Source organism: Diorhabda carinulata, chromosome 3 (assembly GCF_026250575.1).
Source record: "Diorhabda carinulata isolate Delta chromosome 3, icDioCari1.1, whole genome shotgun sequence".
Classification (NCBI taxonomy): Eukaryota; Metazoa; Arthropoda; class Insecta; order Coleoptera; family Chrysomelidae; genus Diorhabda; species Diorhabda carinulata.
Genome location: NC_079462.1, coordinates 12,776,458 through 12,803,841, shown reverse-complemented (window position 1 = coordinate 12,803,841; position 27,384 = coordinate 12,776,458). Strand labels below are relative to the sequence as shown.

General features: G+C 30.9%; 1 protein-coding gene across 5 annotated transcripts in view; it reads right to left on the bottom strand.

Moving 5' to 3' along the window:
- Positions 1-27,384, bottom strand: part of LOC130891045 (sodium-coupled monocarboxylate transporter 1) — a 91,751-nt gene that overhangs the window by 40,198 nt on the left and 24,169 nt on the right. Inside the window, exon 1 of one of the 5 annotated variants that reach the window (XM_057795539.1) lies at positions 10,223-10,488. The exons of 3 other annotated variants lie outside the window; for them this stretch is intronic. The gene's annotated coding sequence lies outside the window, so the exon portion shown is untranslated. Of the gene's footprint in view, positions 1-10,208; positions 10,489-27,384 lie in introns of those variants that run through there. One more of the 5 variants, XM_057795538.1, reaches the window with a different exon arrangement.

Here is a 27,384-nt window from a genome sequence, read left to right as displayed (position 1 = left end):
TGAAAAAAAAATTATATTACATATATATCATATTCTTTCCCCATGAAAAAAACTTATAACAACACATTAAATAACAATTGAAGAAATGACAAGGGATAATTTGATCAATGTCATATAGTACAAATATTCTGATGGAATTCTCAATATATTCAATATTTTTTTTCTGTTGACCCTGATCTCATAGTTTCGACTTGCCTCGAATTGCGGCAGGTATTGCCAAAGGTAAAGAGCTAATACACTCTAAATAAGACACTATTAGAATAAAGAGGTCCAGTAAAAGTAGCAAATAGAATATGTATACATTTCCTGCTCACCAGCGTATTAGCTATTTCTAATGCTCCTACAATATAGATATAAAATAAAGAACTTGGTCAGAATTTTACAAAACATGGAATGACAGCATGGCCGAAGCTATAAGGGGGCGGAATAGTTATTTTTATTGCGATTGCACATTGCACATTCAGATGAAAGTTACTTAGTGCGGGATTTAATTACTGAAATTCATATATTATATTTTCTGTATCATTTTTATTGTTTCGAAGCGATTTTAGCTGCTTTAACAAAAGAATAAAGTTGGGAAGATATCCTTGGAAAAAAATTTTTTGCATTGAGATTATAGAGCTGCTTTTGTTGAATACATTGAAAAAAAAATTATTCAACAATCCTTATGGATTATGGAAGTTTTCCGTATGGAATGAATGAACATATGCACGCATATTTTGGAGTGATTATTCAATAAAAGAAGTGTAGCGGTTTTGCCTGAAATAATCGAAGGATTATTTATCTCTCAGATTATTTTCCAGTTTGTAACCATGATATGATTCGCGAACAAAAACTGATTTCATTTTCTCACTAACACATTAGATACTTTTGAATTTGCTGAAGATATGATCAAACTAACGCCTCTTAACGTATCAGGTAAAAAGTGTAGCCACAGAATGTTCTCGAGCTAAGGATTATTTAAAAGTTATCTGCTTTCACAATTTTAACTTTATCATTTATTGATGAGAATTAGACGAATTTTCAACTATTGTCAATATTGATCAAAGTAAAATTTCTTGTACTTGTCCAAAGCGGCGGAGTTAGTGAATATTTTTTTTATTATCAACAGCCTTTATATTATATTAGGGACTACAAATTATGTTGGTGGAATCAATCAATTTTATTTCGCGTTCAGCGATACGTTGAACGATATATTCTATTAACGAGTCTCGGTATGGAAATTGAACCATATGATCTATTATCGAGTCGAGGTAAGTTGATGCACCGTATATTCTACCAGAGTCGCGGTATGCGAGAAACGTATTGTTAGCTACTTTCTCACAAACTTTGTTTTTTGCTACTTTCGGTGTCTCACAAAAAAAGGTTCAAAAAAATACTCTAGTGATTAGTAATTGGACGATTGGGTCTTCATTTTATTGTTACAACAGAAGAATAAATCGGAAATTTTAACAAAAATATATCAAATGGAAATAAGTCTTCTAACTAGAATATTTACTAAGCAGCAGAAACAAAGTTATAGAACAATAAAATATAGATGTTGCGAAAGTAAAATGATTCCGAAAGGGGACTAAAAAAGAGTTTGAGAGGATTAACGTAAAATGAAGTACATAAGTACAAGGATGTATTGATATCTAGTTAGCCTAGACCAGTTCCATTACATTGCGTTACCATAGCAACGAACAATAACTTATTAGAAGTGTCAGTGTAAAGTTTAACGTCAAAAAAAGTGAACCAGAGTTATGCAATAAATTAAAAGAAAAACGATTTCCACCGAAATTGTGAAAATCGAAAAGTTGGAGTATCACGCCATCATCAAGTATCTGCATTTAAAAGGGTTAAGAGGTACGCAGATTTACGAAGATTTGCTTAATACCCTTTGTGATCAATGTCCTTCGTATGCGATCGTGAAAAATTAGACTGCATCCTTCAAAAGATGTAAATTTTCCATTGAAGATGATGACTGATCGGGAAGGCCAGTTTCTGAGTCAGTCCCCGAAAATATCGATGCAGTTCATAACATGATTTTATCAGACTGTCGAATTGGGCTAAAACGGTTATCTGAAGCACTAAATACTTTATACGAACGCTTTCATCATATAGTTCACGTCAATTTGGACATGAGAGAAATTGCTGCAAAATGGATCTCCAAATGTTTGAATGTTGACCAAAAGCGTTAGATCTGTGCTCGATTTGAACACGATGTAGACTTCTTGAACAAAATTGTTACTATGGATGAGACTTGGGTACATTTCTAGGATCCAGAAAAAAAGAAACAATCAATGGAATGGCGACACTCTGGTTCTCCAAGACCTTACGATGTTTCGTGTCCAAAAATCTGCTGTAAACGTTCTTGCTTCAGTGTTTTGGGATTGCCATGAAGTAATCATGATTGATTGTTTGTATAAGGGTGGAAAAATAGCTGGAGATTACTATTCGACATTACTCACCACTCTACGAGAAAAGACGCGGAAAGCTATCCAAAGGTATGTTGTTTTTGCAGGACAACGGCACAAATCTCATGTTGTCATGCAAAAAATTCGTGATTTAGGGTTTTATTTACTAGAATACCCTCCTTATTCACCAGATTTGGCTTTGTCCGACTATCATCTCTTTTCTCCACCGAAAAAAAGTTTAAAAGGTCGTAAATTTTCTTCCAAGGAGGAGGTAATAAAAGCTGTAGAGGTTTGGTTTGCAGAGCAAGAAGAAACATTTTTTTGGAAGGTCTTGAGACGTTGCAGGTTCGCTTTAATGAATGTATCCAATTAAGAGGAGAATATGTTGACTAATAAAATATTTTGTCATTGAAATTTTGATTGGTTCTATAGTAGGCTAAGAATTTTTCAATAAATCCTCGCAAACAATTGTCACTGATAAATTTTTACAATAATGATATTTAAGTACCAAAAATAAATTAAAGAGGCCTCGATAAACAATATACTGGAAAGGAGGTAACAATGTATACATAAAAATACTAACATTTTAATTTCAAGAAACTTCTGGTTCTATTCATAAAAGCGGAAGAAAACTGTACAAAATTCGTATAATATAAAACAAGTGGAAGTTGCAGCCCCCACCATTAGACATAGGATAGGGTCTCTCTCAGTAAGGCTAATTCTGAAGAAAAGAATATGTAATGATTATCAGTCGATCATTAGAATACTACTTTTAATATACAAAATATAAACCAAATAAAGTCTATCAATTTAACAAACCGGTCCTTCGAATACAAATTATAAACATATTAGAAAGAAAAAAGCCTCTCAAAAACCAATCAAAACTGGTTCAAGATATTTGCTTTTTTGAACAATATTGTATACTGCATAATTGTATTTACCAATAATTTGGTTGAAACTTATTTTTCTTGATAAATACCAATTAACTGGAAGGCACCATTTTGACTACCTTTCTGCACATTATGAATGGTTAAGATAATGTGATGTGATCAAATTCTTATTTCGACAGAAAAGAAATATAATGTAATAAACAAAAAAAATTGGATACATCGTTTTTATTAACTATAAGAATAATAGTTATATACAGTATCGAACAATTCTCCTCAAGGGTAAACAAAAAAAATCCTGTGGCATAATGTGAGTGAACTAATTAACGGTTGATTGATGACAGAAATTTAAACTATTTTATTTTTTTGCCTGATGAATTGCCTATACTCGCGTGATTTGATAATTGGTACTTAGCACCTATTGAATTATTTGTTAGCTCTTAATAAATTATTTACAACGTTAATATATTCGTTTTCAATAAAACTCTCGAATTTAGATATTTTCTATTTTTTCTATTTTTTAGCGTCAACTGCATTACCTACATTATTATTATCTGATTTGGTTGATGAAAAATATAGAATAATCTATTCAAAAGGAGGTTTGTACCAAGTATTGGACAATTTGTTAATAAGAAGTGTATAAAATTTTTACTACTGTATTCGACCGAAACAAATAATCAAATGGTAAGCTCAATACAATCATGTAAAAATGAATTTTATGGAAAAACATTTGATTGCTTATCGAAATATTTGCCTATAAGAACTACTTTTTCAAAAAATGTTCAAAGTAACCTGTGTCGTTACAGAAAGAAATCTATAAAACATGCTTTTTGAAGGCTTCCACTACTTAGCGCATCGAAAATATTTTTTTTATTTGTTAATGACAATTGAAAAATCAACACTTAATTTTTTAATAATGGGTATGACCTCTTGCCCTAATAACATCTCTCATACTATTAGACATACATCTAATCAAGTTAGCTATTGTTTCTTGTGGGATGTTAAGCCATTCTCCTTCTACAGCAAATAAGCTCTAAATTTTCTATCGGATTTAGGTCAGGACTGTATGCTGGCCATTGAATAATCCGAATTCTGCATTGTAATCTTGCACGGTGCAGATAGAAAAATTTGTCTCTAATGTAGTTGACGTAAAGTACCACAAGAATTGTTAAAATCTCCTCGATATATCTATCAGCCGTTAAACGTTTTCCTCCGTGAACACGGTCGCCCCTAGGAATGAATACAGGGTCGGCTCGTGCTCCCATAGAAATTGCACCCCAGATCATGCAGGAGCACTCTCTTCAAAGTAGCAATCTGTAAATCGCTTCCTTGACCTTTGGTACACTTCCTTCTTCAGTCGCTTCTATGGAGGCATATTCTCGTCTCATCTGAGAACAGAGAACAGAGAACAGATGAGCTCGAGTAAGTTTTGAACTAATTGCAGGTTTTAGGGGTCAGATTATTTTCCTGCGGTCTTCGCCTTACTTTACTACTGCTCATCACGAGCAGTAGTAAATCGCCTTCTACTTGTTCCTGATCACCTATGGAAGAATCTAGTTTCATCATAACGCTGGCACACTCTTCGAACCACTGCGCAGGTTATCTCTAATTATCTAGCAACAGCTCGCTGACCAAGTCCATTTTAGATTAAAGCAATAACTTAAGCGATTTTTTGTGGTATGGTATGCATTGAACTAACACACTCGATTTTAATTTTTATGTCAAATTTGTTATTTTTGATACAAACACCACATAAACATGTTTCATTTGTTTACCGGTTGCTACGGATATAAACGATAAACCATGTTGATTAATTTATACTCACATCAAAGCATAATAAATAGTCTTCCAAACAGCATATTTCTTCTTTTAATCTAATAAATAATTTGAGAAAAAACGTAGCCTTCTCCACAGAGTTCTAACCATTCGCTTCCGGTACAACGTTGAATTGTCTCAGGAATGTAAACCAATGCGATTTACTACGCTTTCAAGGCATTGCGAGTTTCGACAGAGAGCACATTTTTCAATTAAACATCAGTAGCTTTTTTATTGTTTTACCATTGCAATCGCTTGTGTAGCAACTTCATCATTCAGCTTATCTCCCATTTCTTCCTTTAGTTCTTCTATTTCTTATTTATGCCTTCTCATTTCATTTGATCCTTCTTCATTTCTTCTTGGACTTATGTTTTCTCTTTCAGTTCTTTCATCATTTTCATTAAATCATCTATTCGGTCTCGAATTATTCTTGTAATTGGTATAAGTCGAAAATTCGGTACCTGTGCTAGTTTCTGAAAATATTCTAGAATTCTTACAAAAATTAGTTGTTCAGTTGGAAATTTGGTATAAATGCTAGTTTATGAATAACACGTTCTGAAATTTCTTCGAAAACTCGTTAATCACTTCCCGTCACTGTAGACAAAAACTTCGAATCTCTTCTATTTTCCAAATACAATTTTCTCAAAAATTCGTTATTTACTTTCTCTTTGGATGCCTAATTGGCCGTGGAATCGAAAACTTGATATCTTTTCTGGTTTTCTAATAAAATTTTCCAGAACTGTCGGAAACTTAGTAAAAGTGAATTAAAAAATAAAAGAGTCAATTTTACAAAATTCACACTTAAAACTTAGTTACCTACACCATTTACTACATTAATTATGACACTACAAACACTGTAATAACTCTAAAAGTTCACTAAAATATTTTTTCATCGCTCTGATTACTTGTTTTGGTCGACACGTATCTTCAATACACACCTACTTCCACTACTGTGTCCTACTCTACTAAAGTGTTTTATCAGAACTATGAGGCACATAAATCATTGATTCAATCTCTCATGAGACCAGATCCCGTTTTGTGTTTTAATTACTAATTACTTTTGTACAGTTTTTTGAAATAATAACAAATTTTATACAACTTTCTTCAGCTTCTTTGGAAAGCTAACGTTGGTTAGAATACCAGAAATATAAGTATTATTTTATATTACTAAATTATAAAAAACTTAGATGAGTTGATTGATTCAATTTATTGGATAAGAGCGCATGAAAATCAAAAACGTACCTTTACTGTCAGAAATTTTGAACTTTGAGTTGACGATGACATATTTCATTTGGTGAAAAAAATGTTTCAATAAAAGAATAAACAGTGCCCCTTGTAACTCACATTGTGGCGATAAAATTTAATATTTCTTCAAATGTTCATTACTATCATAAACGATTAAATAACTCATGATATTAAATAAATATGTTTATTAGCATATTAATTAGAAGAATTTCTGTAATAATTATGGAAACAGCTGATTATCTACATACACACCCAGCTACATTTTATTGTCAATTCAATCGGAGTTTACTAAATTTGTCATCCACATTGGTCTGTTATGATTTGTTTCAGATTCATTCAGCATGAAGTGTTTCATACCAATGAATCTACTAATAATATATCTTCACACTAATAGAATATTATATAATGGTTATTTATAAGTAATTAGAAAATGGTGTTGTGTTCATTATTGAGGGCACATTGCTGTTATGACTATCTACTATTATGAATAGTTAAGTCGGGTATTTACTATTCAACATTTGTTTGAGTGAGTTTTGCTGAAAGTAGTATCTAACGAAAAACATAATGAATAATATCAGTTTGTATGGAAGGGGAGAATTAGAATGTATAAGAAATGAGTTGTGATTATGGAAAAAATTTTGTTTTGTGAATAGTTTAAGATGACGCCGCTCTCAGGAGGTGTGAATATTGAATGAAGATATTATCTCCTGACCCCAGAATGCTCCGTACCACCCATTGATTGTACTAGTGTTGGAAGTCTTCTTATGTTTTCACGACGCGTGTGCTTTTCTTTTCACAGTTAAATTTCAATGTTCGTATCTTAGGAAACATAGAAATCGCTCAGAACAAGATGCTTAATAAGTCAGTTAAACTAACACTGGGAAACTCAACAAGTGATCAGAAACCTATTGATAAGCAATGACTGTTTGAGCTGGCGCATTTTCTTTGTAAAGACCCAGTACTTATTCTTCCACTGTTCGGGTTCTTTTTTCTTCATCAATAGCTTGGAGGTAGTAATGTTGATTGAAAAATTTTATAGGAGCCTAGTGAACGTATGTAACCCCATAAATATTGATTATAACAATCATCATTGCTTCAAAAACTCCAGCTCTTGTTGATCGCTTAAAAGAACCAAGAAAAGGGTAATGAGAACTATAACAGGTCCACACATCACAAAGGAGAGAAAAAGGAGAGCAAAGAAAAACGAAGAAATAGAGAAAGAGCTGACAAAGGAAAGTACAGTGATGCATAAAAGCACAGACTCAATTGGGCTGGTCATATAATGAGAAGAAAACCAACTGAAATGATCAAAAGAATAACGCAATGGATCCCATTCTGGCTAAGGAAAAGAGGCGGGCCGAGAAAGACTTGGAGAGATGAAAAAGAGGAGAGCATAAGAGCATTAATATAGAAAATTGTTGGACAAAATGCCTAATCCAAGAGCGCTTAAAACGATAGCCATAATTCAAAGGATTGAAAGGCTTAATGATGATGATGATCATCTAATTGATAGCACGCAAGAATATACTCGTAGGTGACCTATGTGGAATTTTCACATCTTAAAATTGTCAGGAAAAATTCTTCATTAATTCTTACATTCTAACAATTGTAGGAATACCCCACCGACGGTCATTTCGAACTACACTGACTTATCTAGAACGTCTCATTGACTATCGTGAAAATACTGTGTACTACGGTAGCAGGAGGTGTTTGTTCCCAATCATTAAATAATTCCAAATTAAAAATTATGTTAAATTATGTTATATTATAAAAGCGCTGGGTGCTTTCGATGACATTTTTAAACTAACTTTGCGGTTTTTAAGCAATAGATATGAATCTGAATCACAGTCCGGCTGTCCTAATGATTTTTCAGATTATTGTTCAATAGGTAGGATTTTCCTTTCCATAATTCTTTTCCCTCATTAGCTCGAAATTGCTCTCTGCGGTAAGATGTACGAAAGTGTTTCTTGGTGGGTGTCTTTTTTGGATGACACTAATTTCCTCATCGGTACTTTCATTCATATACCAAGCTTATTTCTCACTTTTCTAATTTGTCTATGCTAAAAGCATGTTTCTTAGCTTTTATAAACAATAATTTGTTTTTCGATCCCGATTTTGTTAATTCCTGGACTGCGCGCTTATGTGGTTCCCCAATCAGTCTTTGGTGACGATGCTTAAATTAAAACAGATCACTCAAAGAAGAGTAAAATCGAGGCTAGAAAAACATACAGCTGAAACTACTAGAAGCGACTTAGATAATGGGTATTTTCCCATGTAGCCAGTATTTCCAATTTATAAAAACTTAATTTATAATTTCCACATTATCAGTTTTATTCCATTGCGGAGTTTTTTTGCACAAGCTGCAATTCAAAATATTCGATTACTGCGTAGTCATTTAGATGAAAGTGAAGTAACACAGGAAATAAGAATAATTCTACTATCTGAACAATGAGATTCAAGCAAATAAGAATGACGGTCTTAGTCAAAATGGAAATTTGTAAATGATGGCATTCGGCATGATGCGAAAATAATAGTCAAACCTATGGATTTTATAATAAAAAGAAATAGGAAAGTTAGTCACATGACTGAAAAAAGGTCAGTTCGTCAGATCGTCAGCAGAAAGGAAGAGAATTGAACGTGGTCACGTAACAACTTCTCCTAAGTAAAGGAAATTTGGTGAAAAAAAAAAAGAGAAATACATGCAAAAGTCGAAATCATTTTTTGATAATTTCATTCAAATTTTACGAATAATTCGATGAATCTTCTATCAGAGCTTTGTCCAGATATGTCCCGAGGTAACGACATATACATATACAGGTTGTTTCTGAATTCATGCGACAAAATTCAAGATGAGTACTTCCTATAACAAAATTTCCTCAGCTCACTCCTTTTCGAGATATTACCTTTAGAAGGTGATGACTGAAATTGTATATTTTGTTTCTAAACGTAAATCTATGACATGTAGGCTACGTTCATGTATTGTGGCTAGAGGTGGTTATTTCCAGCATTTATTATGAATCTTATTACATTTGACATCTTCATTATTTTTCACTCAATTGATCAAACAAATTATAAATTATGTTACTTATTTTTTTGTTCTCCGCAGCTACTGGGAACAAAATATAGGAATAAAAATATTTCTAAATAAAGCAAGTATTTTAAGGTATAATTTCTTTTAATAAAATTTCATCTTGAAAAAAAATTTTGATATGCAATAAAGTAAGGGTTTTAGCCCCGTATAATGAAACAAAAATATTGAAAAAATACCTGTAGTTAGTCCTTTGCGAGTGCACGAAAAGTACAGACTTTTAAGTTCTTTGATTTACTAAAATTATAGAAAAAACAAAAACCCATCTTAATTTCATATGAGCATGAATTAAAAAAAAAACCTGTATGTACATGTTTAAATGGTAAGCTTTCCACATGAAATATATTTAGGAACTGCTATTAACCTCAATGTGTCAAACTCAATTCACCTTTAGCAATGATATAAACATGATTAGTATATTAACTCAGATTCTTCTCTCGATGCACATTCTTTCGTAAATAACATTTAGATAAAAGCAGTTAATTAAAATTTCATCATCAAATCTAATTACATATCATAGGAGAAAGAATTCATTGATTACTAGCTTCTAAAAAACAAAAATCTTTAGACAACGTTTTCAATAAGTTCTGATATTTATACGAAAAATGTCAAAAATATGTTTTGGAATCTTGAGACTTTGAAAAGAAAGTTGACTGTAAGGATAGAAAAATAAGCAAATATATTTGTACGAATACAGATGTAACGTCTGATATGGTTTCATGTAGGACATCGGGAAGAATATAAATTCCTTGCAAAAAATAATTGATTTGCACTTACATGATTCTACTTACTATACACCCACTAAGAGTGATACTCAGTGTTCCATTGTATAAAAATTTCATCAAAGTAAATAAACTAAACTACAGATCTACTTAACTAACCACGAATACAGTATAAAACTAAGAATGTTTATTTTCATACTAATACAACGAAAACACACTCAACAAATATGACCACGGTTAAGAAATAACTACACGACGCTTTCCGATTTTAATCTCGAAATTGAAGTATTTCTCGTAGCTGGCGAAAGCCATTTTAAAGGAGAAAAATGCAATAATTGTCAAAGTTATGACCTCTGTAAGCTTAAATTTATTCAGAACATTTCAAAACATTGTTCACAAACTATTTCGAGATAGGAAATCGATTCAAGTGACTACAACTGTAACTTTTAACGAAGAAACTTCTTCATATGCAGTTGAATATATTTTTCTCTCACTAAGGCAATTCAACATGCTACATGACGGGAAAAAGATATAGTAAAATTCAATGAATCGAACTTAGTGTTTCTCGGCGACCACTTTCACGCCAGAAGAATTTTTTCAAAAAAAAAATCAAATTAGAAAGTAATAACTGAAACAGGAGCTTGTCGTAAAGACAAATAATTTGTTTAAAATGACATAGAGAGTTTCATTGCTTTCTTATAAGTTAATACAATTAATTCTGTAGAAATAATCGCACAAATACATTCTTTTCTCAACAAATAAATGGGACTATTTATTATGTCTAGTGCAATTTGGAGTAATCCTTGGCAAGTAGTTTAGAAGTTGGATTTAAATAAACAAAAGTTCCCAACGGGTTATTACTGATTGGATGATATGCTTCTTTTATTAATAACATGTAGTATTTTTGGCTTTCGGTTGAGTTAAGGAAGGATTAAGTAAATTTATAATTATTATTGTTATTACTCTTCCCATAATATTCCAGGCAGCTTTATATGTATGAGTATTTAAATACTCATTTAAATATAGAGTGACCTTCTGCAGAGTCTTTATTCACTTCAAAAAAGTTTTTTACATCGTTAAAGATAATGTATTGATCAAAAATTCAAACAAACGTACATTGGTATCCAAAAACGTAAAATATTGAGATCGACCACAATGTATCAAAATTATTGAATTGATTCGAAAATTCAAGCTATGCTGATGAAATTATTCTCATATTTAGCACTTTAAACGAATATTATTAGTTGCTGTTGGAAAGCATTACCAGGTCATGCGATACCTATATGAAACTTTGACAATCAAAACTAAAACTTCTTTACACATTACTTGTCTCAAACATAAATATAAATTGGATTAAAAGTCTGGAAACAAGACTCCGCTAGGAAAATTATATATTAGCGCTTACTGGTTGTTGATGATGTGTATTGGAAATAATTCTACGGAACTAGAAATGTCAATATAAACTAAATTCCAGTCCATTTTAATTTGGGAAATATTCGAAATCAAATTAAATAGTGTATATATAAAACAAAAATATAGAACTAAATTTGATCCTCAAAAGAATGTAACATATTCTCAATATCACTATGAGGAATGAAATTGTAGTTTTTTGTGCATATTTTGTGACTATTAGAATTATGTCCTAGACCTTCTTTCGGTCTCGCTTAGAAAACCAAATTATCTGCGAATATCAATTCATTTATATATGTTGGTGTTGAAGTTAAGTTCCAATATCTCCTTTTATCTTTCTTTGGGTTGAATAAATAAATCTTAGAATAGGAATTTCTCTCAAAATTCTGTTGCACTTTTGGTACTCTATTTTTAGATTAAGCGAAATAGTCGCATATATGCAGATAATATAATGATAGTAAAGATACAAGAAAATATTTTGAAACACATGCTATAATAATCAACAACAAAAAGTGGAAAAATAAAATTGAATATAAATAGCAGTGGAGTAAAAATATTGAGATACAGAGAACTGTGTGAAAATGGAAAATAGGGGACTATTAGAAACAGTGAAAGTTCAAATGATTTCATTAGTAATGAAAGCTAATAAGAAAAAAAAATTATGTATGGAGAAGAGATAGATGCTAAAGATAGAGAAAGTGGAACTGAGAATAATGGAATAAAAAAAATAAAATTATAGAGAGGCCAATAAAAGTTACGCATAAACTATAAAATACTAAGAGACATGAGCGATCAAGATCTAGTAGAAAGAATGAAGAGACAAAGAATAGAATCAAGAAGGGTAATACTAGGAAGGAAAGGAAGAAATGAAGCATTGAACAAAAAGCTATTATCTCATCAGGAGTAAACTGAGATGAAAACGTAGAAAACAATAATCCAAAAATTGAACCATCTCTTAGAATGATATGTTTAACTTGGTCTAGCAATAGGTAAGTTAATTAATTTTAAATAGTTGATATTATATATCTCATTACTGTCTATTATAAGCAGGAAAAAGGTGATGCAATCAACCAATTCATCTTAGATTGAGATTCATCTCAATTGTTTGCGAATTTCATTTCAATACATGAATATCTCTTCTTAATTGGTTTCCATAGCATTCATTCGCAATTATCCATATATTTTTTTAGTAATTTCGTAGAGGATGGATTATATCTTTCATTCAAGAACATAGTGAAGGTACCTGTCAGAACAATGCTTTGTCTTGGGATATGGGGTATATAATTTATTAATTCAATTAAAGAAAAAAATCCTATTTGAAATAGTTATTTGAGTTTCATGCCAGTTGTAAAATCCAATCCAAATTATATGAAGAATATTCTGATCTTTGACAGGCAACGCTTCATATAATCTCTCCTGACAAATGTTTTTAATTACGTCGGAAACACAGTCCCTTTGAATGCTTTGTAGATAACATATGACGTTTTAAGACTGGATAAATAATATTATCATAATATTTGATACATTATTTGATTTTTTTTAATTTAGTACTCAGCTGTTTAATTACTTGTACAAAAGTTTTACAGAAGTTTTTCTTTGAGTGTGTCGCACCTATTAATTATGATTAGGAATATAAATTACTTTTTGCTCAATTTTACTCAAATTTACGCTTATTTTACGAGAAGTTCTGGTTATAAAACATATTTTTCAGAATATATTTCTTCATTGTATTGGTAGCATTTTGCAAGAAAATGAATAATGATAACTTATTATGAGTAAGTGCCTAAGAATTTCAAATAATATGATTATGTTTTCTCAATTTCATTTTCAACTCTTATATTAATCATGTAGGTTAGTAGCAACCAAGATTATTTCTGGAGTTTTTATTAAATCAAGTAATGTATCAAACAAATTTTTATCGTAATTTTAATAAAGCACTAAGTTTGATTTTGATCGTGAATTCTATATCTGTGACTCAAAAAAATAATTCTTCACTGTTACTTACCTGACATATTTAGTACTCTCACATATTTTAGTCTTGGAATGAACATGAGAACGTGATAATGTAATTTAACCTATTCTTCATTTTGTTAACAATACTTGGTAAGACGATTTGTATTCTATTCCAGGATTTTAAACTAGGTTTTAGTTAGCGAACTCAGCAGTTGATTTCACAACTAACTCATCACTTTCTCTATCACATTTATCAATAAATTTTATATGTTTTCTCTTTAGTGATTATAATTGTTCCAAGGAAAATTTCCAAGAGGATTATGTAGTTATTTTTGTTAGATTTTTTCTTCAAAATTTTAACAACCAACGACTATATCGGTGTTGGGCTATGGAAAATCTGGATTACCTGGTATACGAATTTCGGATTTGATACCTGAAACTAAATCTTTGACTGAAGTAACTAGGGTACAATGTAGTATTGTGATGGTAATTGTAACCAAAATCAAGAGAACCTGCGCGTCAATAATAATGACTAAATATAAGAAAAAATGTAACAACGTGTGAGAGATTTCTATAAAATCATGGTTAGACAGCCATATAAAATATTGAAAAGTTCTTAAACATATAAAATATACCTGTCAAGCCCTGTATTTCATCATACTTTAGAATCTGCATAGTATATGAGGGCAACTTTCAAAAAGTTTTTGAAAATGAAGAGTTGACAAAGAGGCAAAATTATAAAGAATATATTGAAATAGATACGTAAATTTCACAACAGGGATGTAGAAAATCTTGAAAAATTGATAATGGTATTGGCCTTTATATGTTTTTATAACAACGCTCTACCACAGAGAGATCTCAATAAATGATTCATTTTGATATATTTTATTGAGTGATTACAATTAAACTTAATTTTGCAATTGTTTGAATTGAATAAATGACAAATACGAATTTGAATCTAAGCAAGTTTGATATGGCTAAAAAGAAGTTGAATATTTGTAATTTTTTTGTTTCTATAGTTTCATGAAAAATGCCACCTATAAATGACGAACAACAAATAAAACGTCCAATCATTGGAATTGCCCAGGTAATTTTGAATAATTCTTATATATCTTTGATCATTTTATAACTTGTTGTAACATGAGTTCTGATTATGGCTTTTTTTACACATAATTGCTCGGACGGAGAAAATGCAAACTTATAAACCAACATTTTTGGACATGTATCTATTTTGAATACAAAATTTCTGAAAGTTTATGAAATACTGACCTCACAGATTCTTATTCTTTTCAATGGCTCTAATTTTTTATGCATATTTGCGCTAACGAACGGTATTCAATCGAGTTATTTCTGCCTTCCTAATTTTTTTTAATTTTGCATATTAATTGTAGTTTCGAAAAAACAAATAAATACAAATTGATATTCGTAATAGAGCGATAAAAGGAAAGTGGAAATAATATTTTAAAAGTTTGAAAGACTAGGTGTGGGTATGGGATAATACGAAAGGTAATTAACCAAAAGCAAGGAACACAAATGCAAACTCTAGCAAATATTACAAGTAAAAAAAATACAGGCAACGGACAAGATAGTAAATATGATAGACAAACGATGGATGCTTGTAAGAATAATTGGAATTGGTATGCAAACTACGAACAGCTCTCAAATGAACTCATAAATTCCTATAATTCGCATTACTGCAAAATGTTATCATAAATTTATTTATTCTATCATGTTTCTAGAAAATATGGGAGCTTGAAGTGACGAGAGGAGTGAAATGCTCCGCCAATATATCAGAACAATAAAAAGTCAGTACCAACGATATTTTAGTTTTGTTTTTCCTTAGTTTGATAGAAATTAAACAAATACAAATGTTTAAAAACCTTTACCAGAGTAATTTTATATATAAATATTCAACATTTAACTGTAGTTTTTTCAATATAACGTGTTACAGCTATTTTCTAGATCGATATAGATATGTTGACCCTACTACAGTATGCTATATAACTCCATGTAATCGCAAGAACTTTTGTGTTTTTTGGTTTTTAGGTGTAATTAGTGATATTACGGTATATTTACGTTAATTATGTATTCTACACTCACCTTCTTTAATGGGTTGGAACTTCATCATCATAGGTCATGATTTTTTTATCATTCTATATCCCGGGTACTAATTTGAAGTTTAGTCTCGTCAAATTGATTTCAAACGATTAAATTTCCAATAATCTATGAGTAATTCTTTGTGTTGGATACTCTATTATCAAAAATCAATTCTGTACGCATTTAAAGCTTTGAATGAACTTCGTAATGTTTTATAATGGAATGTTTTTATCATCTTTTTCTTTATAAAAACATCGTTTGTATTGTTAATTACTTTATTTTTTAATCGTATATTAAGCTAAATATACTGAAAATTAAAAACAAAAATAATACTCTCTCCGAAAGAGAGATGCAAAATATTTGTATTTCCTCATCCCAGTTTTATGATCAAAATATGAAACACCTTCATTTCAAGTGAGAATATTTTTTTGGAAAATATAATTGATTAGTACTACTGAGATACTGCTTGATTAGTTATATAGAAATCCGACTTAAATCTGTGAATACATAAGATTATTATATATCATCGTTATTGAAATTAACTTTTTTATGTGAAAAATAATAAGTGACAAGAAAAATCAACGAAAAAACATTTTTCATATCTTTTAGTAGTTGAAAAATATTACACTGTACTTATAATTTTGATGAAAAAACTCCAAGATCCGTTGACCAATAATAACACAACACAAATTCTCAAAGTTAAAAGTGGACGACTCGATGAGACTGAAAGGTTGGAAAAGATTCATAGAAAGAATGAATTGGTAAAGATAATTAATAATTATATTTGTAGTAAAATTTTGAATTGAGTAGTTGAAGCCAAGGAAGTGTAGTTGTCATAATAAGGGTCGGTCTCTAACTTTCAAAATTTCTTGAAAAGTCCATTATTATACAACAAAAAAACTATGGATACATTTTTTCTGACCATATGCATATATTATTAACAGAATATGTGAGATTAGTTGAATAGAAATGTTTTGTAACAAACTCAGCAGTGACAATTTTCATCCTTGGTTTGCCGTTACGATATTAATTAATAATGCAAAGTAACTGAGGAGAGGGAAAAGTGGCAAGAAGAATTGAAGACTAATTTAGTAACTAATAAATTTCTAACAGTCTACACTAAATATTGAATGGTTTAGGAGCACAAGTTATACCGTTGTTTAATATATAGTATATAATACCTAATTAATTGAATCATTGAAATGTACAGCAAGTTGTTAATATCAATTTATAATTGGTTTAGAAACATAAGAAAAATTGGGAATATATCAACTTTGATCATGTATCCGCTTCAACAATAAATTGTTCTACCTAGATTCATTAATCGACCCGTCAAAACGCAGTACTAAAAATACCTTTATAACTACGAAAAGAGAACCTGGTAATTTTTTTCCAAACTGTTCCAGTTTCCAATTTGATAAGAATATGATCAGTAAGTAAGATTTCCAATATATTAGAACAAAAAAAATTCAACCCTCCAATTGTGGATTGAAAATTTTGATTGAAACAAAATTTTCTGAATTTATCATCTAATTTTCACATTTTTCTGTCTTATCTATGTAAAATGTATAGTCCTGTTCTAATATTTTCGATATAGTAGTTTATTTTTATGGATCAAGAAACATGAAATTTATTGGTTTCAACTGTGAATACTTTCTGAGAGATTTTCAAAGAAGTACTTCATGACCAAACACTCTAAGGCTTATGATGCATATGAGTTTAATTTCTGCTCCTACTTTTACCAGACTATTCGCAACCTTTTTGTTGTTTCTTCTACTTTAATTACTTGAAGTAGTTTCTGGAAGTGTTTTTATCCCTGCACTACTTTCTTTCATGTCTACACCATTGTCTATTGACAAAATGACATTCCACCTGAAATATTCCCTATTTTCTACTATATACAATTTGCTCGTGAACATTATGTATCAACCAATATTTATTAATAACTTCTTTGTTTCTTTCGTTTGATTATCTTCTCTTCTATCATATTTGTGTTGCCATATCCCTTAAGTAGCAGCCCTTGTATGTAGTCATAGCGTTCATTGAATTAGCATTCACGGCACGAATACTGAATAAAAGATATTTTTACAGAAGTGCTATTTGTACAAAATACTATCATACTTTCAAACAACAACATGTTATTAAATGAATGTTGTTATGTTATCAATAATTGACTAAATTGACTAAATTTTTATTACATTCAATATTTTGTTATTTTTAGTGATAAAATGGGGAAACTTTCCATTTATCTTGAATAAACAAAGTATTTCAATAGAATAAATAAAAATAGTTTAAGTTGTTCAAATTTGTTTCTCATCAAACAGTTGAATTTACTTGCCATAGTCTACTCGTAAGTTTAATTTATAAATAGAAAATACCAATAGGTCTATATAAATATCTTGCTTGTCTCAAAGAAGCACAAAATTATCGTGAAGATAACCATTAGAAGCATAAAAGGAAATGAACATTTTACAAAACCGGTTGCATTTGTTTTCATAAAAGTCCATGGGTTATTTTTAAACCTCGTTGATGTCTATTTCGAGATGCAGCATGAATCTGTATTTCTTTGTATTGAAGAACACAAAAGTTGCATTGAAAAAAGTCGGAGATGATGGTCCGTAAGTAATCAGTGTCGGAGCTTAGTCGCTATTAGCAACTGGAAAGCAAAATAATGAAAATAATAGAATCATGAATACAGGAGAACCCAATAAAACATATGCTAAATGGATGTTTCTCGACAGATTTCTTAGTTATATTAAATTTTATGAATTAATTGTATGTTTGCTGTTTGGGAAACAGTTATATTTGATCAGAAACTAAGCATCGTATTATAGTTTTTTGGGGAGCTTGGACAAATATATGGTTAATATCACCACAATAACAGTTTTATTGGAAAAATAAAAAACTGAAAGTAATCAAAATCAATACATTACGAAATAGCAATCCTTATGTACAAGTGAATCAATTGACAACTCAAATTAGTCATGAGAAATTAGTGGAAATATTTTGAGATTAGATCACTTTACAGTATTCAAAAGTCATGTTTTCTCAGTATCGTTTTGAACGAGAAACAAGCAGATAACCTACCTAGATCTACGTTCCAAAATAATTTATATTTTCAATCTTAAGACATATTTCGCAATTAGCTGTGGTTACAGGAAATTTGGCTGCATGTAACCTCTTTGTCTCAACCGTTCTGTAATCTTCTTCCCCGAAAAAAAGTGTTTTCAAAAGAAAGAATATGTAGTACTCTTTTTCTGTAAATAGCACCAAGAAGTCATTGAATTTATGTGTCTCCACGGGTACTCTACCAACAATACTCCTTTTCTGTCACTGTCACGATCTGGCTTGAGGAATAATCGCCTTCTTCATTGTACAACAAACGCTTGAGTTTGTGCATATATATCTGCATTCGACTCCGAAAAAAAAATGTTGAGATAATCAACAAATGAAAAAACGTCTCTTGTTCTAGATACTCTGGACCAATTTCAACAAACTTTTAGTAATAACATAAGAGTGGTCACTACAATACTTATTGTGCATATTAGTAAATATATTTCCACAAAAAATAATCCCTAACCATGTTTCATATTTTTTTCGTATATACAGCAGATATCACGATGAATATTGATCATTTCTATGCCTTTAATAGGGAACAACAGACGCTATTCCACAGTGGCGGGTATGTATTTCAGCAGATAAATTTCAAGTGGTTGGGAACATTGATTCAGTATTGTGAAAATCAATAATTATTCTATGCAGTACTAGAGCAATTGCAAAAGGAAATATGATGAATATAAAGACAAAAGAAGAAATATAATTACGAAAAAAGATAGAGTTATAGGGAGATGAAGGAAGTGTTTGGTGGAGCTCAATTATGCGACAGATTACAAAGTAATAAAGTTTTCGAGTAGATAAAGGAAGAAGGGGTAATAGGAGCTACGTTCATTTCAAATGAAGTAGTATCACCCCAAAATTGTCGCTATTATTGTTGGTCCTTTCTTTTTTAAAGGAGAATAAAACAACAGTTTTTTAATGAAGATTTGAGGCTGATATTTATAAGATACAACTCAATGAGCGTTTATAGCTGCTGAAGTTAAATGGTTGATCAGTATGGAGTCAGAGCTGTTAAGCAACGATTAAAGAAGAAAATTGTTCAATTTCATTTATAAATAGGACGTTGTAGTCCGTTGATAGATTGGATATCTATATTTCCAGATACAACAATTTTTGAATTCCACAAAGGACTATTTACACGGGAAGTTTAGCAAAGATTTGGCATAAACAAAAATTACTATCTAAGAACTGAGGACTGTAATCAGAAATAATTGTCGTAGCTGTAACAAATTCATCTAGCTAGTTGCTAGGATGGTAGAGATGAATTCTATCTGATAGAGAAAATTCTTATATATTATTTGTTAGTTTTCTATTTAATTTTATTAATAGTTAGATTCGGTTAAATTTAAATACAATTCCAAACTTTTATCAAATATTGATGAAACTATTTTTGTTACCAATGGTATTTCATTTTAAAAATTATTAAGAAATTTAATATATATTCCACAGCTACGGTGCTTTTTTATAAGAGTAAAATAGGAAAATATAGTATTATATTTGGAAGCGTTCTGAGTTTTTTAGCGTAAAGATAAAAATTGAAATATAAATTTCAAATTCGGTCCTTAAGAAGATATTTTATTATTCAAATTTGAAATGTGTCTCTTCAAAATAATTGAGTCATCATTGAGATGTTTCATAAGTCTATGATAACAAATCTACTCCAATGGAATTTTTTTCCTTTGTTCGGCAGGCATGATTTGTCACCATTATTCGTTTGCAGTGGAGATATTTCATATTATTCAATTAATTTAACTTGATAGTGGTGAAATTAGGTTTCTGTAAACCTTTGAAAAATTTCAGATACAACTTCACAACTTATTTCAACTATTATTAATTTTTAATCGGACATTTTACAAAAATAATTTCTGGGAATTTCTAACCATTACCTTCATAATAATAAGTAAGTAACTTGCAACTTGAGTATTTGACATCCTATAAACCTAAGAAACCCATACAATAATCTCCAAATTTCTATAAAGAGTTTTTAATTCACTCTACGAGTGTTGCTAGTTTTGAGTTATGACAACACTGATGTGAATATGTCAAATCTGACGTGTGCTATTCGAGTTGTTTATGTATACTTGAAACATTATTTCCTCGAGTGCTCTCAAAAACGTACATCAATGTGGACAAACGTCATATCATCTTCTTTATTCTCCATATCATGAAATTCTTCTATTCTATTTTGGGTTTTCAACTTTTTTATCTTTCTTTTTTTATCTACCCGCTAGTACGGGAATAGAGAATGAACCGTATCGTACCTACTCTGTTGGTTTAATAGCACAACTAAGTAATACCTTTATAGATTTGACGGAAAGATAATACCGGGAGTTACGATATCCAGCCAATCACAGAGCAGCATTGACATAAAATAGTGGATGCGTAGTTAATCTTAGTTAATCAAACACTTGATAACTGAAATAGCTGCGGAAAGGTGTTTGTTCCATTTTTTTTTCGATTCTAAAGTCTATTTCTTCCCATAATTAAATATGAAAATTCGTATCATATTTAGGACCAGCTTTTGACCTTTTTTTAGCCAAAACAATTTAATGGATTGTGATCATTTGGTTTTATGCAATTCCATTGAATTGTTTCGAAAAATAACTGGACGGAAGAATTGAATTTGAAATATACCACCAAAAGCAGAAAGGAAAGTGCTGTTTTCATATAAGTTCAGCATTATCAATGAACTAAGAGATGGTGCTAAATGAGAACTCGAGTTGGCTATCTAAAGGATCTGATTGATCTATGTGTTTAAAGACATACAAATAATTTGGGAATAATGGAAAACAGTAGAACGTCACACTGTCCACTCTTTTGTTTCTCTCCGAGGTTGAATAGCCAAAGTTTCCAAGATTTATTAGAAAATCAATGCTACTAAAATCTCGAAAACGAGATGGTCGTAGACATGGGCCTCTGAGTTCATGTCGTTTACTGTAAATATGTTATCGATATTTTTCCTTCTATTAAATAGAAATACTTCTTGAACTTTTTCTTATGGCATTAGAATTGTCAGATTTTTAACGATTTGTTTAAAACTAAAATTGCAATGTAATTTTCGTCTTATGTCTCAATACTATGACAAAGTATTTCCAATTCCTAGTGATAGTAAATAATTTCTGAATAGAATTTATGTTTTTACAGCACTTCTGTACATACATTCTTATCTAAAAATATTGAATATAAACATGAACTAATGGATTTTCAACCTCTGAGTACAAGCCATCTCTTCATAGATTTATAAAGTATAGTTCAATAGAATTTATATCATTATTTTCTCCCATTTGCTCTGAAAATTTTGGCAGTAATTCTAAACAAATTTATTAATTGTAACCATGTGACTTTTTAATCATTAAATTGGCTCTTTCAGAAGTGAAATCATAACTAATCTCTATCTCTACAATAGAAATTGGATTATTGCCCAATTATAGAAAAATTTCAACCATATTTTTACACAGCCCATAATTCGAGTTGTCTGTTGTATTAAAATCCCACAATACCTTCGAGGTTCTACAGTGATCTCTTAAATATTAGCTTGAGACTTAAAAGTTTGAGTATCCACCCTGAGAAAGTTCAATCACCCCCGAACAGCAGTCAAAGACCGGCCTTGATGCATCTCTCGTTTAAGGCAAGTAGCTGAAAATATGCAAATCAAATTCAAGAGAATTTTCACTATCAAGAAACCGGTTCATCATTTATATATAAAAGATACTTTGTGAAGTAGTAAACGATTGTCTTAATAACAACAATCGCCACCACATAAGTTTGGAATTTGAATAAATTGTTTTTCCTATAAAAGCACTAAATTCACTATATTTTGTCGGATAGTTTGAGATTACATTCATCATGTGAAATCGAAGTGATGACGTTTTGAAATAAAGCAAATTTTTTTGATGTAACGGATCAAATATTGCAATGATTAAAATATTATTAGCCTTAAAAAACATCCATTATAGTTTTGATGTAGCATTGATGTTTGATAAATTTAGTGAGTTTCCAAAATATTCTATATTAAAGTCTGGGGATAGAGATGTGAAATTAATAGAAGATAAATGGACGTTTTTTTATGTTCCATACATCCTGTCTTTTCCAATTGTCGGGTGATTGGATGGAGAATAAGAGGAAGACTTCAATAAACGACATAAATTAATCATGAGGAAAATACAATGAGTACTTGAGAACTAATTGAACTTGTTTCAATCTAACCAAAAATAAAGAAGTAATCACTTTTATATAATAGAATGTACAACTTATATAACATCACTGTTAATATTGATATCAATATATTATACTTCGAAGTTTTTTTCCTAGTCTCCTTAGTTTAGCATGTGTGAGTGCCTTAAACTCTAGGCTCTAGCCCGATAATTGGTGAATTTATTGAAACTAGGCAATGCCGCTCCGATACATTCGACATCTAGGTAAAGCATAAATCCACAATCTACCTATATTGAATATTTAACATTCTCGCAGCTTATCTTCGATATTGCAAGTTTCGATTGTGATTCGTTTTGTTTGAAATAGAATTCAAGTTTTGGTCTATAGCGGAGCAAGCATTTTTTACTTGAAAAACAAGCAGAGTGTAAATCCTCTTACACAAGTTATTCAAGTGGTGTCTACTGTGTGGAGATGTCTATAGATATTGATCTTGAACTTCCAAAGGTTGTAGTCCTCGGAAAAGACTTGCCTTGGTATCCTGATGCCGTGGACTTGCTCTTCTCCAAAAAAATAAGTTCTGATAAACTGAAACTTGTGGGCGTCTGCGAGCGTAAGTACTTGGTGACTATGAGCCACGTCTGTCTGTCGAGTAGGTCTTGCAAAAACTGCTCTAGGCGTGAATATGAACAATTTGGAAGTGTGTATATTACGCAGTGACAAATTTTCAAATTTTAAATCATCTTACCAAATTTTTTTATAATATATTCACATAAATGATATAGTGTTGAATATATAAATATCTATGGATAAATTTTGAACAAAAAGTGAGCGAGTATTAGACAATAAAACCAATAAAATATTCTACCAAAATGGACAAAGAAGAAAATAATAAGAAGTATTTTGTTAAAATAGCATAAAATGTTGTGATCTGTTTTTGTAATAATGGAATATCATGTAGCAATGTTGGCAACGAATCTTGCAAATTGTTAGTGAGTGATCCATTTCGAATCCAAGTCGAAGTCTTTCAACTGGAGTAGAAGACCTATTTATAGATTTAGTTATGGTTTGTTTTTGGAATTTTGATAGGAAGTAGATAATGTCTTCTGTGTAATGGAGATGGACGCATTTCGTGTTATCAGAATTTTCAAAATCCCATTTTTACGAAGCCTACGAAGCTATTCAGAGAATCACACCTGAAAGGGGAACAAGTGTATTCAGCATGTTCAGGAGAAGGTTGAAACCCAAATGTGTAATATAAACATTGATGTGCACGTTGAGCTCCTTATTATAAATGTTGATGACAGTAGGGGCTCAATGTCATCTGATGAGGAATAATAAAAAGTATTTATTGAGGTGAAAAATTTTATTTCAATGTTTCAATACACATATATCAAATGAATTTTCGATATTTTGGCCGTTCACTTCGTATCTATTCCAAAATTTACGTTTAGATTGTTTATTTTTGTTATAATAATTGTGTATAATTATTTTTAATCAATATTATTCATCTGCTGTATAAAACCGTATTATTTCTTAAATACTGTCTTGTTACATCCTTGGTTTTGGCGATTTCAAGTCTGATCACGTGCACTATGCGTGAATATGTTTTGATTTACTATTTTTCTTCGATACATAGAGTATAGATATGGACAAAGGACCGAAACTGGCTATTTGTAAGATAAAGTTTTATTTTTAAAATCTTGTAATGAAAGTTATTGACCATCTACTACTGATAAGAACATTATCAGTTATTAGTATATTGTATATTATATATCATTAGTCTCATTTGGCACAGTATCTATGGATACAAATATATATTTATAATAATTGATGTACGTTTTTTCCAGATATATGTGATAAGATATGCTGCCATTAATAAAATATATTCTTATTTAAGTGCAATATTGAGTGACAAATAACATTAGTGGTGGCTGTTAGATATTTTCTTTAAAGGTAATGAATAAATCGTTATCTATTGCCTACATATACCTGCGTTCACCTGTGAATACCACACAGAGGAAACCATTGTCCAAATCTCCAAGCTCCTATTCCTTAATATTACCACTTTGATATTTTTATATTCTACTGCTTGGTAAGCGATGAACATAAATAATTTTTTTTTATTATTATCTCACTTAGAGGAGGTATAGAAAATTGAGCAAATAGCAAATCTGAAAATCCCTTTTCTACCAAAAAATCCAAATCGCAACATATATTTTTATAACTATGAAAAGAAAAATTTAGAATTAGAATTCAGAATTTAGATACATTTAGAATAAATAGAATAGAAAACGAAAGCTATCGAATGGAAGATTTTAAGCCTTTCCAGAACAAGGCTTTGGAATCAGAAAGAAGAATGATATTTTAACATACTCAATCAGGAAATAACAAATTAAGGCTGAAGCAAAGAAGTAGCTTTCTTCGTTAGTTAGTGGATAGTTGTGTGGAGAATACGATAAAGAAAGCCTAACTATCAGCAAGAGTATACCATGAACATGTTCTTGAAACTCGGCAACTTACAGAAACAAACTTGTGAAGAATGATGAAGTGGTTAAATCACAAGGGTTCAGTTTATTATGAAAAGCATGAAAGATTAACAACTTCTGTGATTGGTTCGCTCTAATCTTAAAGTTGCCATTGACAGAATGGAAAAGAAAAAAAGATACGATGCGGAAGCCACATACGGCGAGTCTAAAGAAAGGGATAAAATATGGCTGTCCAACCCAACGTGGAGAAAGGGGTTTTCTTCAAAATTACAAAATCTGGACCATACTTAATTAAGTGAGGGATCAATAATGTCGTCTATCGCATAAGCAAGATGCCCAATGGAAAACCGAAAGTATTCCTACAAAACCGACTAAGAAGACCATGACCTACAGGAATGAGTGAACCATTTGCGAGAAGAGCCTGACCCTGCCTTCGACAAAACTATGGATTTGTAAAGAGGTACCGACAAAGCTAGATGGAGTTACTACAGAACCACAACAAGATTTGTTCACTGCTCGTATCAAGAGCGCACGCTGATTAGCAATCGTCGTCCGAAAGAAGTTTGGTGAATTCTAAAATCAATCCACCTACCGCGATGTGTGAGAAATGCTATAAAGCCTCCGATGGTAGAGATTATATTCCAGGACACAGCAATGAGTCTAGTTACCAATTCAAGCATCCAGTCCCAGCTATCTATTAGTTCCATGAGAAATTTCCATCTAGGGAAGGGGTAACAAATCCAAGATAAAGGTTGTGAGTCGATCCTGTCCTGTTATAATAGAATTCTAAGATTTGGCGAAGACGTGACACATTTGATATACTTTCTACAAACCGCGGGATACGTTTGAAGTTTGTTTTTATTAGTCGAATTTTTAAAGGAAAAATTAGACTATTACGGTAGGCATAACTAGAAGAAAAATGGGGGGCACATCATTTTTCGCATGTTTTGAGACCTCCTGAACACGATTATGATGGTTTTTCGAATGTCTGTAGCTGTTTAAGCTACAATTCTTATTTTCGTCTCTCGAGCAATTACTATTGGTCCGATTTGGTTCAAAATTAGCATACATGGCTTTTTTGGCGGCGGATTGATGTTATTACAGTACAGTTTGGTTGAAAACAAATGAATATTTCTAGGAATCACAGTGCAAAATAAGTGGTTTTTGACCTTTGCTCACCTCTGCAGGTCAAACGAAAAGCGACTGAAAAATGAAATTTCACATGTAGGTTCAATTAGTTGCGAGATTATTTCCTGTCTAAGGTCGAAACTTTCCATCTCGACCCCTCTTCATTTTATGGTCATGGTTTTATGGTTATATTTTCTTATTTTTTGGCCAGAAAAAGTTTAACTAGAGGGTTCGAATTTCGCATGCAAGAAGGGGTGATGTTGAAGAAGAAGTTTTCTTCTTCAGTTCTTTTAGCACACAACGCCCGAAATCGTTGTAATTGTTGAACTGGACCGCCTTCTATTTAATGAATAATACGAGTATGATCGTTGCTAGGGTGATTTTTTTTATTTCCCATTTTCGATTTTTCTTGTCATTGTGACAATTTTTTCTTTGTTGTTAATTGGAATTGAACAAGAGGGTTCGAGACCACCGGGTCTATTGAAATTATGAATTTTCATTCGAGAGAGAGAGTTAACTTGTGAAATGAAAAGTTATTGAGGAATAGCAAATTTTCCATATAAAGAAATAAGATTGAGAAATTGATATCATTTCCAAGACATTAATTTTATGGAAAGATTTGTTTGTGTATTAGTTAAATTCTTCATTCGACGAAAAATTCGACTTTCGTGATAGAGCTCTGCTGCTCATGGCTTTTTATATATTTCTATCATATCAGGCAGTTTGGTTACATTGTTTTTCCATCTAATTATTAGGGAAGTTCTTGTTATTTATTTGCTCACTTTTTAGAATTCGAAAAATGTGGAGAAGAAAATATATATATATATATTTATATATATATATTTATATATATATATATATATATATATATATATATATATATAT